This window comes from Caretta caretta, chromosome 8 (genome assembly GCF_965140235.1).
Source record: "Caretta caretta isolate rCarCar2 chromosome 8, rCarCar1.hap1, whole genome shotgun sequence".
In the NCBI taxonomy this organism is placed as follows: Eukaryota; Metazoa; Chordata; order Testudines; family Cheloniidae; genus Caretta; species Caretta caretta.
The window spans coordinates 76,522,221-76,536,797 of NC_134213.1; positions in this window are offsets into that span (position 1 = coordinate 76,522,221).

Genomic DNA, 14,577 nt, shown 5'->3' on the forward strand with positions numbered 1-14,577 from the left:
CCCCAGCCCCTAAGGCCAATGAGGCAAAACGCCTGGACCTTTTTGGCCGAAAGGTGCACTCATCTGGGGGCCTTCAGTTGAGGATTGCGAACCAGCAGGCCATCCTCAACAGGCACAATTTCAACTCCTGGGTGGTGGTGGGGAGGTTTAAGGACAACCTCCCGCAAGGTTCCCAATAGGAGTTCACGGCCCTGGTGGACAAGGGCAAGGCAGTAGCCAAGACCTGTCTCCAGGCCTCCCTAGATTTGGCAGATGCGGCGGCTAGAACAATCGCGTCGGGGTGGTCATGAGGTGTTCGGCGAGGTGTCAGGCCTGCCTCCCGAGGTCCAGAATACGCTCCAGGACCTCCCCTTCGAAGGGTCCGAGCTTTCTCAGACCAGACAGACACGAGGCTGCACAGCCTCAAGGACTCAGGAGCTATGCTTAAGTCGCTGGGTATGCACACCCTGGCAACCTAGAGGAAGCCCTTTAAGCCGCAGCCTCCCCCTCAATGGCGACCCAGAGGAAGCCCTTTAAGCTGCAGCCTCCCCCTCAATGCCAGTACCAGCTTTGCCATAGGCATGAGCCTTACCATAGGTGGGGCAGGGATAACAGGCGACGGCGCAACAGCAATAGTAACAATAATGCGCCGGGCCAGAACCAAGGCCAGCACAAACCCCAGCCGGGCACTAAGTCAGGCTTTTGAAGGTGCACTCAAGGACGGCGTACCAGACCAGTCACCGGATCCATCCCTTTGTTTCCTGAACCGCCTGTCCCGTTTCTCCCGTGCGTGGTCCACCATTATGTCAGACCGTTGGGTCCTACACACAGTACGAAATGGGTACTCGCTGCAGTTCGCCTCCCTCCCCACCTCCTTTCCCCATCCCTCTTCAGGGACTCCTCTCATGAGCATCTCCTAGAGGAGGAAGTCCGCTCGCTGCTAGAGGCGGGGGCAGTAGAGACGGTGCCGCACGGCCTAAAGGGGAAGGGGTTCTACTCCCGGTACTTCCTCATCCCCAAGGCCAAAGGGAGCCTTCGCCGCATCCTAGACCTACGCGGGCTCAACAAGTTCCTGGTCAAGGCCCGGTTCCGCATGGTCTCTCTGGGCACCATCATCCCTTCCCTGGATCTGGGGCACTGGTACGCTGCCCTCGACATGAAGGACGCGTACTTTCATATCGCCATCCACCCAGCACATCGGTGGTTCCTACGCTTCACCGTGGGCCAAGAGCATTACCAGTTTGCGGTTCTCCCGTTCGGTCTAGCCACGGCCCCAAGGGTGTTCATGAAGTGCATGGCGGTGGTGGCGGCCTTCTTATGGAGGCAGAGAATCCGGGTGTACCCGTACCTCGACAACTGGCTCCTGGCGGGCCGATCTGAGGCGGAAGTGCAGGGCAATGTGGAGGTGGCCCTGAGATTGTTCCGTGAGCTGAGGCTCCTGGTCAACGTCCCCAAGTCCACGTTCGTACCCACACAGAGAGTGGAATTCATAGGGGCGGTCCTGGACGTGGTGCAGGCCAGGGCAAGCCTTCCAGTATCCCGATTCCGGGCTATCGAGGAAGCGGTGACCTCCCTGCGCCAGTTTCCAACAACAGCCAGGTGCTGCCTGCGGCTGCTGGGCCACAAGGCAGCATGCACGCACGTGGTCAAGCATGCCAGACTGAGACTCAGGAGTCTGCAGGCGTGGCTCACTCAGGTGTACCGCCCAGGCAGGGACCCCCTAGACTTGGTAGTGACAGCCCCAAGGGACGTGCTGGACTCCCTGCTGTGGTGGCAGTCCCAGCCTGTGGTTTGCGAAGGCATCCCCTTTGATGCCCCACAACTGGACCTGACGCTGGTGACGGACGGACCACGGATGGGGGGCTCACCTGGGGGTCCTCATGATGCAGGGGTTGTGGTCTGGAGCAGAGCGGTCACTCCATATCAATGTGAAGGAGTTCAGGGTGGTTCGTCTCACCTGCCAGACCTTTCACACCACTCTGAGTGGTCAGAGCGTGACAGTTCTGACAGACAATACTACTGCCATGTTTTATATAAACAAACAGGCTGGGGCTCGTTCCTCACCACTCTGTCGCGAGGCTCTCCTCCTCTGGGACCTTTACATACCCTGTGCAATTCACCTCGAGACATCCTATCTCCCGGGGCTTTGAAACGAGCTGGCGGACTCCCTCAGCAGGTCATACCGCATGCACAAGTGAACGCTCAGGGCGGACGTCATGCTTTCGCTCTTCCGCAGGTGGGAGTGTCCCCGGGTAGAACTGTTTGCCACCAGGGCCAATGCCCATGGTTCTGCTCGTTCCAGGGCCGCAGCCCAGGCTCGCTCGCGGACGTGTTTGCGATCCTGTAGGGAGAGAGCTTGATGTATGCCTTCTCCCCAGCTTCCCTTGGTGCACAAGGTCCTGCTCAAGGTGTGCAGGGACAGGGCAGCGGTGATCCTCATCGCCCCAGCCTGGGCCCGCCAGCAGAGGTCCCGGACGACTGGAAAAAGGCTAATGTAGTGCCCATCTTTAAAAAAGGGAAGAAGGAGGATCCTGGGAACTACAGGCCAGTCAGCCTCACCTCAGTCCCTGGAAAAGTCATGGAGCAGGTCCTCAAGGAATCAATTCTGAAGCACTTAGAGGAGAGGAAAGTGATCAGGAACAGTCAGCATGGATTCACCAAGGGCAAGTCATGCCTGACTAATCTAATTGCCTTCTATGATGAGATAACTGGCTCTGTGGATGAGGGGAAAGCAGTGGACATGTTGTTCCTTGACTTTAGCAAAGCTTTTGACACGGTCTCCCACAGTATTCTTGCCAGCAAGTTAACTAAGTATGGGCTGGATGAATGGACTATAAGGTGGATAGAAAGCTGGCTAGATTGTCGGGCTCAATGGGTAGTGATCAATGACTCCATGTCTAGTTGGCAGCTGGTACCAAGTGGAGTGCCCCAAGGGTCGGTCCTGGGGCCGGTTTTGTTCAATATCTTCATCAATGATCTGGAGGATGGTGTGGATTGCACCCTCAGCAAGTTTGCAGATGACACTAAACTGGGAGAAGAGGTAAATACGCTGGAGGGTAGGGATAGGATACAGAGGGACCTAGACAAATTGGAGGATTGGGCCAAAAGAAATCTGATGAAGTTCAACAAGGACAAGTGCAGAGTCCTGCACTTAGGACGGAAGAATCCAATGCACCGCTACAGACTAGGGACCGAATGGCTTGGCAGCAGTTCTGCAGAAAAGGACCTAGGGGTTACAGTGGACGAGAAGCTGGATATGAGTCAACAGTGTGCCCTTGTTGCCAAGAAGGCCAATGGCATTTTGGGATGTATAAGTAGGGGCATTGCCAGCAGATCGAGGGACGTGATCGTTCCCCTCTATTCGACACTGGTGAGGCCTCATCTGGAGTACTGTGTCTAGTTTTGGGTCCCACACTACAAGAAGGATTTTGAAAAATTGGAAAGAGTCCAGCGGAGGGCAACAAAAATGATTAGGGGACTGGAACACATGAGTTATGAGGAGAGGCTAAAGGAACTGGGATTGTTTAGTCTACGGAAGAGAAGAATGAGGGGGGATTTGATAGCTGCTTTCAACTACCTGAAAGGGGATTCCAAAGAGGATGGCTCTAGACTGTTCTCAGTGGTAGCAGATGACAGAACAAGGAGTAATGGTCTCAAGTTGCAGTGGGGGAGATTTAGGTTGGATATTAGGAAAAACTTTTTCACTAGGAGGGTGGTGAAACACTGGACTGTGTTACCTAGGGAGGTGGTGGAATCTCCTTCCTTAGAAATTTTTAAGGTCAGGCTTGACAAAGCCCTGGCTGGGATGATTTAATTGAGGATCGGTCCTGCTTTGAGCAGGGGGTTGGACTAGATGACCTCCTGAGGTCCCTTCCAACCCTGATATTCTATGATTCTATGACATCGCTCCTAGAGCTGTCGGTGGAGGCCCCAGTAGTCCTTCCCCTACACTGGGACCTCATTACACAGGACGGCGGGTGGCTTCTACACCCCGACCTGCAGTCACTGCACCTGACGGCGTGGAGGCTCTGTGGCTAAATGCCCTGGAGAGCCAGTGCTCCCTTCCCATGCAGCAGATTCTGCTTGGCAGTAGAAAGCCAAGGGAGGCCTATATGGCCAAGTGGAAAAGGTTCTCGTGTTGGTGTGAACCCCGACAGGTATGGCCGTGCCACGCCCCGGTGCAGGCCATCCTGGAGTACCTCCTGCACCTCAAGAAGCAAGGGCTAGCCCCGTCCTCACTTAGAGTATACCTGGCAGACATCTTCGCCTTCCATCCGGGGTTCTCGGGGGGGCTTGGTGTTTTCCTACCCAATGGTGGGATGGTTCTTTAAAGGGTTGGAGAGAGTGTTCCCGTACTCCTGCCCCCCAGTAGAACCTTAACCTGGTCCTCTCTAAACTAATGGGATGCCCTTTCAAGCCCCTCACTACCTGTTCTCTCCTCCACCTTTCCTGGAAGGTGGCATTTCTGGTTGCCATTACCTCGGCCGGAAGGGTGTCCGAACTGAGGGCCCTCACCTCTGAGCCACCAATTACAGTATTTCAGAAGGACAAAGTGCAGCTCCGGCCGCACCCCAAGTTCCTACCTAAGGTGGTTTCCCAATTCCATCTGGGCCAGGACATTTGTTTGCCGGTGTTCTTCCCAAAACCCCATACGGACCTGAGTCACCACAGCTTGCACACCTTGGATGTGCATCGAGCGCTGGCGTTCTATTTGGAGCGCACCAAGCCCTTTCGCAAATCCGCGCAGCTGTTTGTGGCTGTGGCCCAGAGGATGAAAGGCCTCCCAGTGTCGGCACAGCGGATTTCATCTTGGATTACAAGCTGCATCCAGGCGTGCTATGAGCTCGCAGGTGTTCCAGCCCTGGCTGTCGCTGCCCACTCGACCAGGGAGCAGGCGACTTCCACGGCATTCCTGTCACAGGTCCTGATTCAGGAGATCTGCAGAGCAGCCACCTGGTCCTCGGTGCACACCTTCATGACCCACTACGTGGTCAACCAGCAGGCCAGAAAGGATGCGGCAGTTGGCAGAGCGGTCCTCTGAGCAGTTGTTCCGTGACTCCTACCCTCCTCCAGAGGTAAGCTTGTGATTCGCCTAATGTGGAATGGACGTGAACAAGCACTTGAAGAAGAAAAAACGGTTACTTACTTTCTCGTAACTAGAAAAGGAGTACTTGTGGCACTTTAGAGACTAACCAATTTATTTGAGCATCAGCTTTCGTGAGCTACAGCTCACTTCATCGGAGCTGTAGCTCACAAAAGTTTATGCTCAAATAAATTGGTTAGTCTCTAAAGTGCCACAAGTACTCCCCTTTCTTTTTGCGAATACAGACTAACACGGCTGTTACTCTGAAACCTTTCTCGTAACTGTTGTTCTTCGAGATGTGTTGTTCACATCCATTCCACCATCCACCCTCCTACCCCTCTGTCGGAGTCGCCATCAAGAAGGAACTGGAGGGGGTCGAGCCGGCAGGGGTATATATGCACGGCACAGTGGCGCCACTTGGGGGGGCCCTGCCGGCCCAATGGGAGCTGCTAAGGGAAAAAGTTTCCGACGCTCGTGCACACAGTGCGTGCACACTTAATGTGGAATGGTTGTGAACAACACATCTCGAAGAACAACAGTTACGAGAAAGTAAGTAACCATTTTTTCCACTGAGTTGCGATGACTGTGTATAAATCACGTAACCTCTCTGAGCCACTGTGTGTTTGTGTAAACTAAACCTGTGCATTTGGATTCACAGGAACCTGAATAAACCTGATTTTGTTAAATTTGTGTTTACACTTATGAGCTTTCATAGGCATAGAGAGCCATTTTTGAAGTCAAAATAAGGTGAGCTGGCATTCCTGTGGATCTTCTACTATTCAGGAATGAAAACCATGTTTACCTTCCACTGAAAAAGAAACTATAGAATTGGCAGTTTGATCATATAAGTTTAATATTTAAAACTCTATGATTTAAGATTAAGAAACTATTCCCAAATCTAACATAAATTGGTCATGAAATAAATTAGTCTTTTGGAGTATATCATAGTTAAAAGTTATAGAAAAGATAAAGTAATTATTAAGCATTAGGAAATTCTACTAAAAGTCCTAGGAAGTTTAGATAGACCACAACTGGCCAGAGGAGTAAATGAGATTAACAGCAAAATGTGCTTATAAAGATAGGGTGGGATTTGGGTTTGTAGTATTCGTAGCCACTTGCAAGAAAAATTCTAGGCTTTGTAAGGTTCCCTACAAAAATCACAGCCCAAATTAGGCCTCAGTCCTGCAACTGCATCCAATGGAAGGATCCCCATTGACTTCAGTAGGGCTCTCCATGGGCACAGGAGTCTTCCTGTGTGGGAGAAGTTGCAGGATGGGGACCTACGTCTATTACATTTGTGGGTCATGTTTGATTTGGCAAGCCACTGCCCAAGACATTGGATTCTGTATGGTATTTATTTAAACTCATTTAAAACCAAATGAATGGCTGTATTCTATTAATTTCTTTCCTATGGAAAAGATGGAGGTGACTGATTTCATACTGAGAACTTTTGCAGAGAGGGATTTAGTTGCAAGTCAGATTTGCTTTTAGAAGTTCTGGTGAATTGAAGCAAACCTGTTAATGGTTAATTTTAGCAGGTGTTTGCAGAGGGACTGCTACAGCCAGTTTCTGAACTGAGCCATTTTAAATTCCCTCTCTCTATCTCCGTAGTGTGTGCGGTGACTAGAAAAGAGATTACTGTTTGAGTTAAGTTTTGCTTCATCATGGAAAAGTCAAATGCTACAAGAACATACAAGGGACACAAGATACACAATGTTTTCCTTCTTATAATTACTGTGCTTAGTTGCTTTCATTGTTGCTGGATTTGTCACATGGCAAAAATTAAACTTAATTGTTTGAATGAGGAAAAGGTGTGTTGAGGGGGGAGCTGATCAAAAGCCAGGGGACAAAGAACTACTGAAGACCATAATGAATGCACCATTTAAGTGAAGGTGAATCATGGACTGGACTCCTTTTAGTTTGCTGTATTTTAAAAAGTTCAGAAATGTAGTTCATTTCTTTTTCAGATCTGGGGGTTGGCAACATGTCCTCAGAGCCATCATAGTTTTAGATAACAAACCTAGATGGTTGCACCACTTCTATTTTTCTCTTCTGCTACCATGTGTGTTCCAACATGTCTTTATTATATTTTTATGAGGTGCCATAACTGTACATTAAACATTACAGCAGGGAAAATATGACAACAGTAATCATGAGCAATATCCATGGCCCACAAGCTTACTATCTAAAGGCCTGTGTGGGTACACTGCAGTCAAACAGAGAGCAGTGAATAGATGTGATCTCTGGTTGGCTTAATAGAAGTGAAGAGAAGGAAGAGGCATTGAGTATTTAATTGGGAGGTTGTTGCAAGATTAGGGGGCCAGTATTACAGAATGCATAGTAAAAGACTATGACAAATGGTGTGGTCCTGAGCACCTTTATGTGAGGGGCTGGATGCTCTCTACTCTCGATGACTTTATTGGGAGTTGATGGCACTCGGTAGTTCTCAGGTGCTGCATACCTAACCTCACAGTATCAGGCCCAAAAGAGAACAATAAGGAGAGAGGGTTGAGAGGAATGTAGGGAGAGGATGGAGATTAAGGGCTCAGGGGTTGGCAGAACCAGTGTTATGGAGTTGTCTGCAGGTGAGAAGAAGTTTTAATAATATAAAGAAGATAAGAAAGAATTCAAAAAGTGGGGCAAGACAGTCATGATCTTGTGAGGGGTTGAGTGCTTCCTGTAAGGTGCTGAATTACTCTCCTTGACTGATGGTCCTTAGCAGATTCCTGGGTTAGGCCCATTGTCACAAAGAGGGGAGATAAAGGTGATATTGGGAGCAGCCTTTGCATGGATGGAAAAAAGGCAGGAGAGTGAGAGGCCAGCAAGGAGAAATTACAGTAAATGAGTGAGAAATTATTGCAGAATGGATTTGTGTTTTGGTGATAGGGGCTGTTCAATGGTTAAGGTGTAAAATAAACTTCCTTCCTGCAAAGATACTTTAACTTTTTACCAGGATTACAAAGCTATTCAAGTCTCAACTGTTATTGGGTGTTGAATTAAGTTTATCATGTCATCTGCAAGATAAATATTTGTTTCCTTCTCTCTCTCTTTAAAGAAAGCTTCATTTAGCAGAAACAAGTGAAGTTCTGGCAGTCTCCATGGCCCTTTCAAAGGCCTTTTATGCACTTTCTGCAAAAATGTACTTAGTAGCCCCCAGCCAGAACCTGCCCGATTCTGATCTCCCATATGTATTACACTACTATAACTCCACTAACTTACTCCTGATTTATGCAAGATCTGCCAATTGCCTACAAGAAACTAAAGGTGATTCATTACAGTCTATGTTCCTTCGTAAAAGGAATGATTTATTCAACGTTTATAAAGGAATAGATTATGATTTGTGATTTTAAAATAAGGTAATCTTAAACCAGATAATTGTTAAACTATCAGTTTTTCCCAAAGTAATGATTTCTTAGGAAAGATGCTAGATGGAAAATACTGATGAATGAAATTCTTTGTTATTTATAGCTATATATGACACTATTCCCTTCAGCAAACACTTAATGTACTCAATAGGGCTACTCACATGAGTAAAGTTACACCTGTTCTTAAGTGCTTGCAGGAGTGGGACATAGTCCCTGCCTTGGAGGGAGGAGCACTCACATGAGTAAGGGTTTGCAGGATCGGATCCTAATGGCTTAATTCTGCAAGCTGCTGAGTGCCCTTAACTGTCACTTAGTCAATGCCTTACAGGATGGAACCTCGCAGTCAAAGCAAAGCTCCAGTTCCACAGCAGTGTGAGCTTCCCTACTGGTGTCTCTCCTGTCACCTGGAAGAGGGATGGACCCCTGAACAGGTGAGCGAATAGCTCAGTTGCCATGCCCAGTCAAACCTTGACTTCTCTGCTTAGACTGACTACAAGCAGGGATGCCATTTGTTATGGGATGGGGGTGCAGTTGCCTTCCCCCACCCCGACTTTTCATAAATCTATGTCTTCCCCCTCCCCACCTCTGCAGGATATAATGTAATCACATGTAACGTTCTATGTGCTGGCACAATTTTGCCATATTCCTCCCCTCTCCCCATTTGTTCCTGACAGCTCACTTCTGTCAGCTCTGCTCCTGGGTTTTGTATTGTCTGTATTTGTCCAGTATGGAGTAAGAGCAACAATTCATTAAAGAGCAGTTGGACAGTGAGGGCCTGATTGTCAGAAGCCACCCCCAAGGCAAGCCCCAGCCAGCGGCTGTGCTAGGGTCTTTTATCCCAGTGTAGACATATTCTATTGACTTCAGGTGGATTTGTGGGTGCTCATCTCTTTTGAAAACCAAGCCTTACCTGGCTGGGAGCTACTGAGGTGGGTCACATTTGAACCAATTCCCTAATTAGTAAAAGTTTAACATTGCCTTACCAGACTCCTTAGCTAGATGTGGTCTGCACAGCTGGGTCTGGTTATTCTAGCTTTCTGCTTGATTACAACTATAAGTTAATAGTATTGGCTACAGAGGTGATACTGTGCTGTCTTTGTTCATTCCCCTGGCATTGCTTGGTCTCTGTTCTAGAGTGCATTGGTGCATTTTTATTATCATTCCTTTGCAAGTGTTAACAGCAGAAGAGACAGTCACAGATCTCTTCAGTTAAAATGTAGCTGGAATCCCCACCACAGCTGGCCTACAGGCGCATGTACTAGTGCAGCCTTAGGGTTTAAAGAGGGATTGATTGATCATTGTTTACTTGGGAAACAAACTGATAAAGGTCCACTTCATTGTTGTATTCACTGATTTTTACAAGCGAATTGCCAGGATGCGCAGCAGATCTTTGGAACTCTGTCTCTTTACCAGGCTCCAAGGCAATTGATGACTTTACAGGGCTCGTTCGTTTTAGATTCCCGGAGCCCCCACAAATCAATAGTTTTCCATTATCGGGTGCGGCTGGGTCACTGGTCTGTCAATGAGCTGTGACAATTGCTGTGCAAGGGTGAACCTGGCCAGTCAATTGCTGCTGACAAGAGGCAAACATGCTGACAGCTTTGCACTTCGGCTTGCCGCCCAGAGAGGCTGAGAGGAAGGCCTGTTCCCAGATATAGGGCACACGCCGTGGCGGAGCGGGGCTGGGCCCTGCCCCAGCTCCCTCAGCAGGGCGGTCAGGGCCCCGTGCGCACAGACACAGCCTGGAGACGAAGGCGACCTTCCTGGATCAGAGCGTGCCTCGCTAGGGCAGGGCCTTCCCCCGCCACCGCCTCCCTTGGCGCGCAGCCGCGCTCCCAACCTCTCTGCGGATTCCCTGCCGGAGCGCGGCCGCGGTGTGACGCCAGCCGCGCCAGCGGAGTGAGGCCCTGGCCTGCCTCTGGGCTCAGCCCCGCTCTTGCCGGTCTCGGGCTTCCGGCGGAATTCCGGTCAGACACCGAACTGGGAAGCGGAACGAAAACCAATAGCTAGCAATTAACCCAATAGAAGGGGTTTTAATTTCCATTAACTACTTTCAAGTCTTAAACGCTGGCCTCTTTCTTTGTGCCTCCAGCCCTCCGTTTGATTCGCGCGTTCCCCTCATCAAACAGAAAAACTGGCGATCAACTTTATCACTGGGAGCCAACTCGCTGGGTTCAAAAAAATACACTACGCACCAGACCGATCATTTTCTTTAAACGAGAGCAGAAGGGAGGGGCTTGGAAGGAAGCGGAATAAACCCTCCGTTACTGGCAATTAGAAGCACCGGTCTTATGACTTGCAGCACTTGGTAGCTCGAAACGCGTCCGTTCTCTTGTAGCATTAATTAAAAAGAATGTGTGTGTTTTTAATAAAATGCTTCATGTTTCAGCCTCCTTTCTTCCTCTTACCAAATGTGATTATGGGGGCTGAAGGGAATTCAGGTTAATATGTTGACACACTTGACAATGCGGGGTCATGTTGCACAATACGCTTGACTGGTCTGGTTCAGTACAGCCTCTGACAGGTCCTAATCAGCCACTGCCCTAAAGGCAGAGGCAAAGAGCGGCTTTTAATTACTGCTCCACACACGAGTTTGCCAGCATTAAATTGAGACATAATTAGGCCTCCGAATTTTAATAATTGTCCTAGCTAATTGGGCAGACAAGTGCGTTCTGCCGCGTGGCGTGATTAGATAATTAGTATTTCCGAACGACAAAATTGGGCTCTTGATTACGAATTCCAGAGGCAAGGGGAAAAGGTAGCGCGCGGATCTTTACGAGTCTATTAGGGGAGAGTTTAGCGATGCTGGTAATTTGAAGTCCATTAAGAAGCTAAATTCCACCTCCGGTGAGCAACTCTGGGCTGAGACGGCCTCTGCCTCCGTGTCTGCGCCGCCGCCGCCTGGCTTAGACTTGGGAGCCCTCTGCCCCAAGGCGTGCGGCTGGGGTCCAACTGAACATGGGAAGCTGCTTTCTCGGTGCCCGCCATTGCTGAGGGCGGCCGCCTCCTTTGCCTCCCAGCCCCTCCCGTGTGCACTGCCTCTGCCCTCCAGTGGTCCCAGCCCCCGGGGGCCGGCGCTGGTGTGGCTGCAGCCCAGGCCCCTGGCTGAAGTGCTCTTTGGAAGTATACATATGCTAATGAGGTGCAGCTCCCCAGTCGGAGAGCCCTGGGTGAGGCTGCTCGCGGCTCCTCTGGCTAGGCCGTTATTCCCCACTGATTACTCGCTTAAGAACGTCTTCAGAAAAAAGCTCTAGGTGTGACAGAGAGCTGGTCACCAAGCAGCTGCCCCTCAGTCCTCCAGGCGCAACCTGACCTCCTTTCTCAGGCCCCCTGCACCGCAGGGCTGCCAGCCGCGCCATGAAAGGTGCATTATGGGGAAGTGGAGGAGAGAAAGAACCCGGCCAGTAGCTCTCAGGCGAGAAGGAGACGCTGGAGCCAGGCTCTAGCCCAGATTCGAATGACTGACTCCCGCTGCGCTGAACGCGTCACACCGGTGTATGGACTTCGCAACGCAACGCCCAGCCCAGCCCAGCGAGCCCCCTGCGGAGCGGCCTGCATTCCATCTCCTGGGAGGGTCGCTCCAAAGGCCACCCCGCGCCTGGTTCAGAGCGGTCCCTTTGGTTTCTGTGAGGCTTATTTCAAATTTTAAAAACTGTCCCTAAAAGGCAGTGGTAGCTCATTCACTCCTGCCCCTGGCTTTCACAGTGTGGGATGCCAGCTCCAATTAAAAGCGTATTTATTTTCAAATGAAACTATCTGGGAAACAAACAATAGGAGCAAAATCTGTGGCCTAATTCATTAAAAGCACAAATTACCAAGGAGTTGCTTGGAAAGGGGAGCCAGTGGAGAGGGCGAGCACAGAACATGTCATGGGAGAGAGAGAGAGCTGTCACACCCGGTTTGGGCGAGCTAGAAGCACGGCAGCAGATTAAACTCTCCATTTCGGTGTTCCTTTGCATGAACCGAGAGAAGACAGCAGATCTTCCTGACAAGCGGCCAGAGCAGACTGCCCTTTAAATACATATATAGAAATCTCTCCCTATTTAGCAATAGCACGGTTCCCATTTTTTAGTGCATTGTTCCATTCCCAGATAAAATCTAACACCCCTGGAGGAAAGGTGTAATATCTGTCACAAAGATTTCTCTTTTCAGTACACAATACTTGGGCTTTTCTTTTTTTGAAGAATTACGTTCATGACTGATCACTCAACACCTTGTTGTCTCTGATTGCAGAAAACCCACCTTATAAATATATGATAACCACCCTGTAATAGGGAGTGTGACAATTTACTTCACAGTGCATTTCAGGCTGCTAATTGATCGTTTCAGTCCAGGGACTATGCGGAATAAATTATAGCCATCAAAAGGATATCACAGTTCATTTTGGTAGAATGGTTTCCATGTCACTTCTTGTTCGTCTTTTGCCCAATAGCTGCATTAGCCCCATGTGTTGTTGTTTTGTTATTACGAGCTGTTTCCATGTCAGAGATGCAAATCTGAGAATGAACACTAGAGGCCGCTCTATTTGCATACTTCTGCCAAGATTAGCCGCTGGGTCTGCCTACACCAGCCAAAGAGTAAGAAGGTTTGACTCAGAAACCTCACAACTAAAAGGCTTTGAATCATTTGGAGAAGGCCAGTTGGATTTACAAGAGAGTAAGTACTGAATATCCTTTACTACCATCCAGGTTAGCGAGAGTTACAAGGGACGCATAAATTTGCCATAGACTTTTGAGAACGATCATGATTTCCCCCTCCCATTATGAATTACAGCTTTATTGTCTGATCAAAAGAGTGGGTGTGTGGATCTTATCATTGGGCTACCGTAAACTATTGGATAAAAACTGTTTTTATTTCTTCCCTTCCAGTCTTTTCTCTACCTCCCCGCTGTAAGTTAATAAAAGATATACTAATCAGTTTATGACCTACGATCAAAGATTCAAGTTACCACAAATGCAGGGAAAGGAATAAGGGGGGAAAAAAAGGAACTAAAGTGTTGAAACTCACGATCACATAGCCACAGGAAATGCTTACATATACTATTTGTATGATTACATGTATATGTATCCTTTATTCTCTATAGTTTTTACCCTTTTATAAATGATGGGTTGCAGAAAACATGTTATAAACTAACTCGTAATATACAAAAAACTTCACTAAAATCCATGAATAATCTGAGTTAAATCCATAGTGGCCCAGAAATTCAAGATCTCTTAATTCTCTTCGCAAATCACTATCTGCATGTTGCAGTATTTGTGGTACCGGAATTCATGGTACTCTTTTCAATCCTCTCTAGTGCCCCTACATCTATCGGTGAGGTAGACTATAGCAGGTCAGGGCTGATCAAGAGCGAAATTGAGCGGTTCTGGCAGGCTCCTGAGTGAAGTAGGGACTCTTGTCAGTAAGAGAGGCTGAAGTCGGTCCATTTGTATTTTGTACATCATTTCTTTATTACCTTACATTCGTTGTTCCGTGCTCGACCACGTCTTAGAACGAGACTGTTTCATACACAGTGAGGAGGCAGGGGAATTTCTCTCCCCGGTTTGCTCTGGCCTAATGAAATGGTTTGATTAAAAAAAAAAAAATAAGAAAAAGGGCCCGCTGAAAGACTCTTCTCTCCTCCGTCTTCCCTCAAAATTGCTTCTAAGTAAAGCTCTTTCAAAGATCAAAGGGCCTGATCCTGCCGTCTTTGCACCAATGGGAGTTTGCCTCCCATCGTGAGAATTTTGCCTGAGTGAGATCTGCAGGATTGAGTTCACAGTGTGCTCAGAATCTCCCTTCATCCTCAGCACATAAATGGAAGCACAGATAGGAGGATCTCTGACATGGCACACAGAAGCAATCCATAGTATGGTCCAGTCTTGAATTTCTTAGTCAGACAAAACCTGCACTGACTTCATTATTTGTATTAACACCTGGTTCAAAAGGGCTTTTACCATCTGGCAGGTAAATAAGTGACAACAATTGCCCAGGTACATAAATACCTCTCCAATTTTACAAGTCAGGCTGAACAGAGATGATCCTTACCTAGATTATAAGATCTTCAGGGAAGTGACTTCATTTTTTATTTGCCTGTAACACAGCGATCTGTTTTATGTCCCTATATACAAAAAATAATATCAGCAATAACAGAAACTCAAATTATAAATC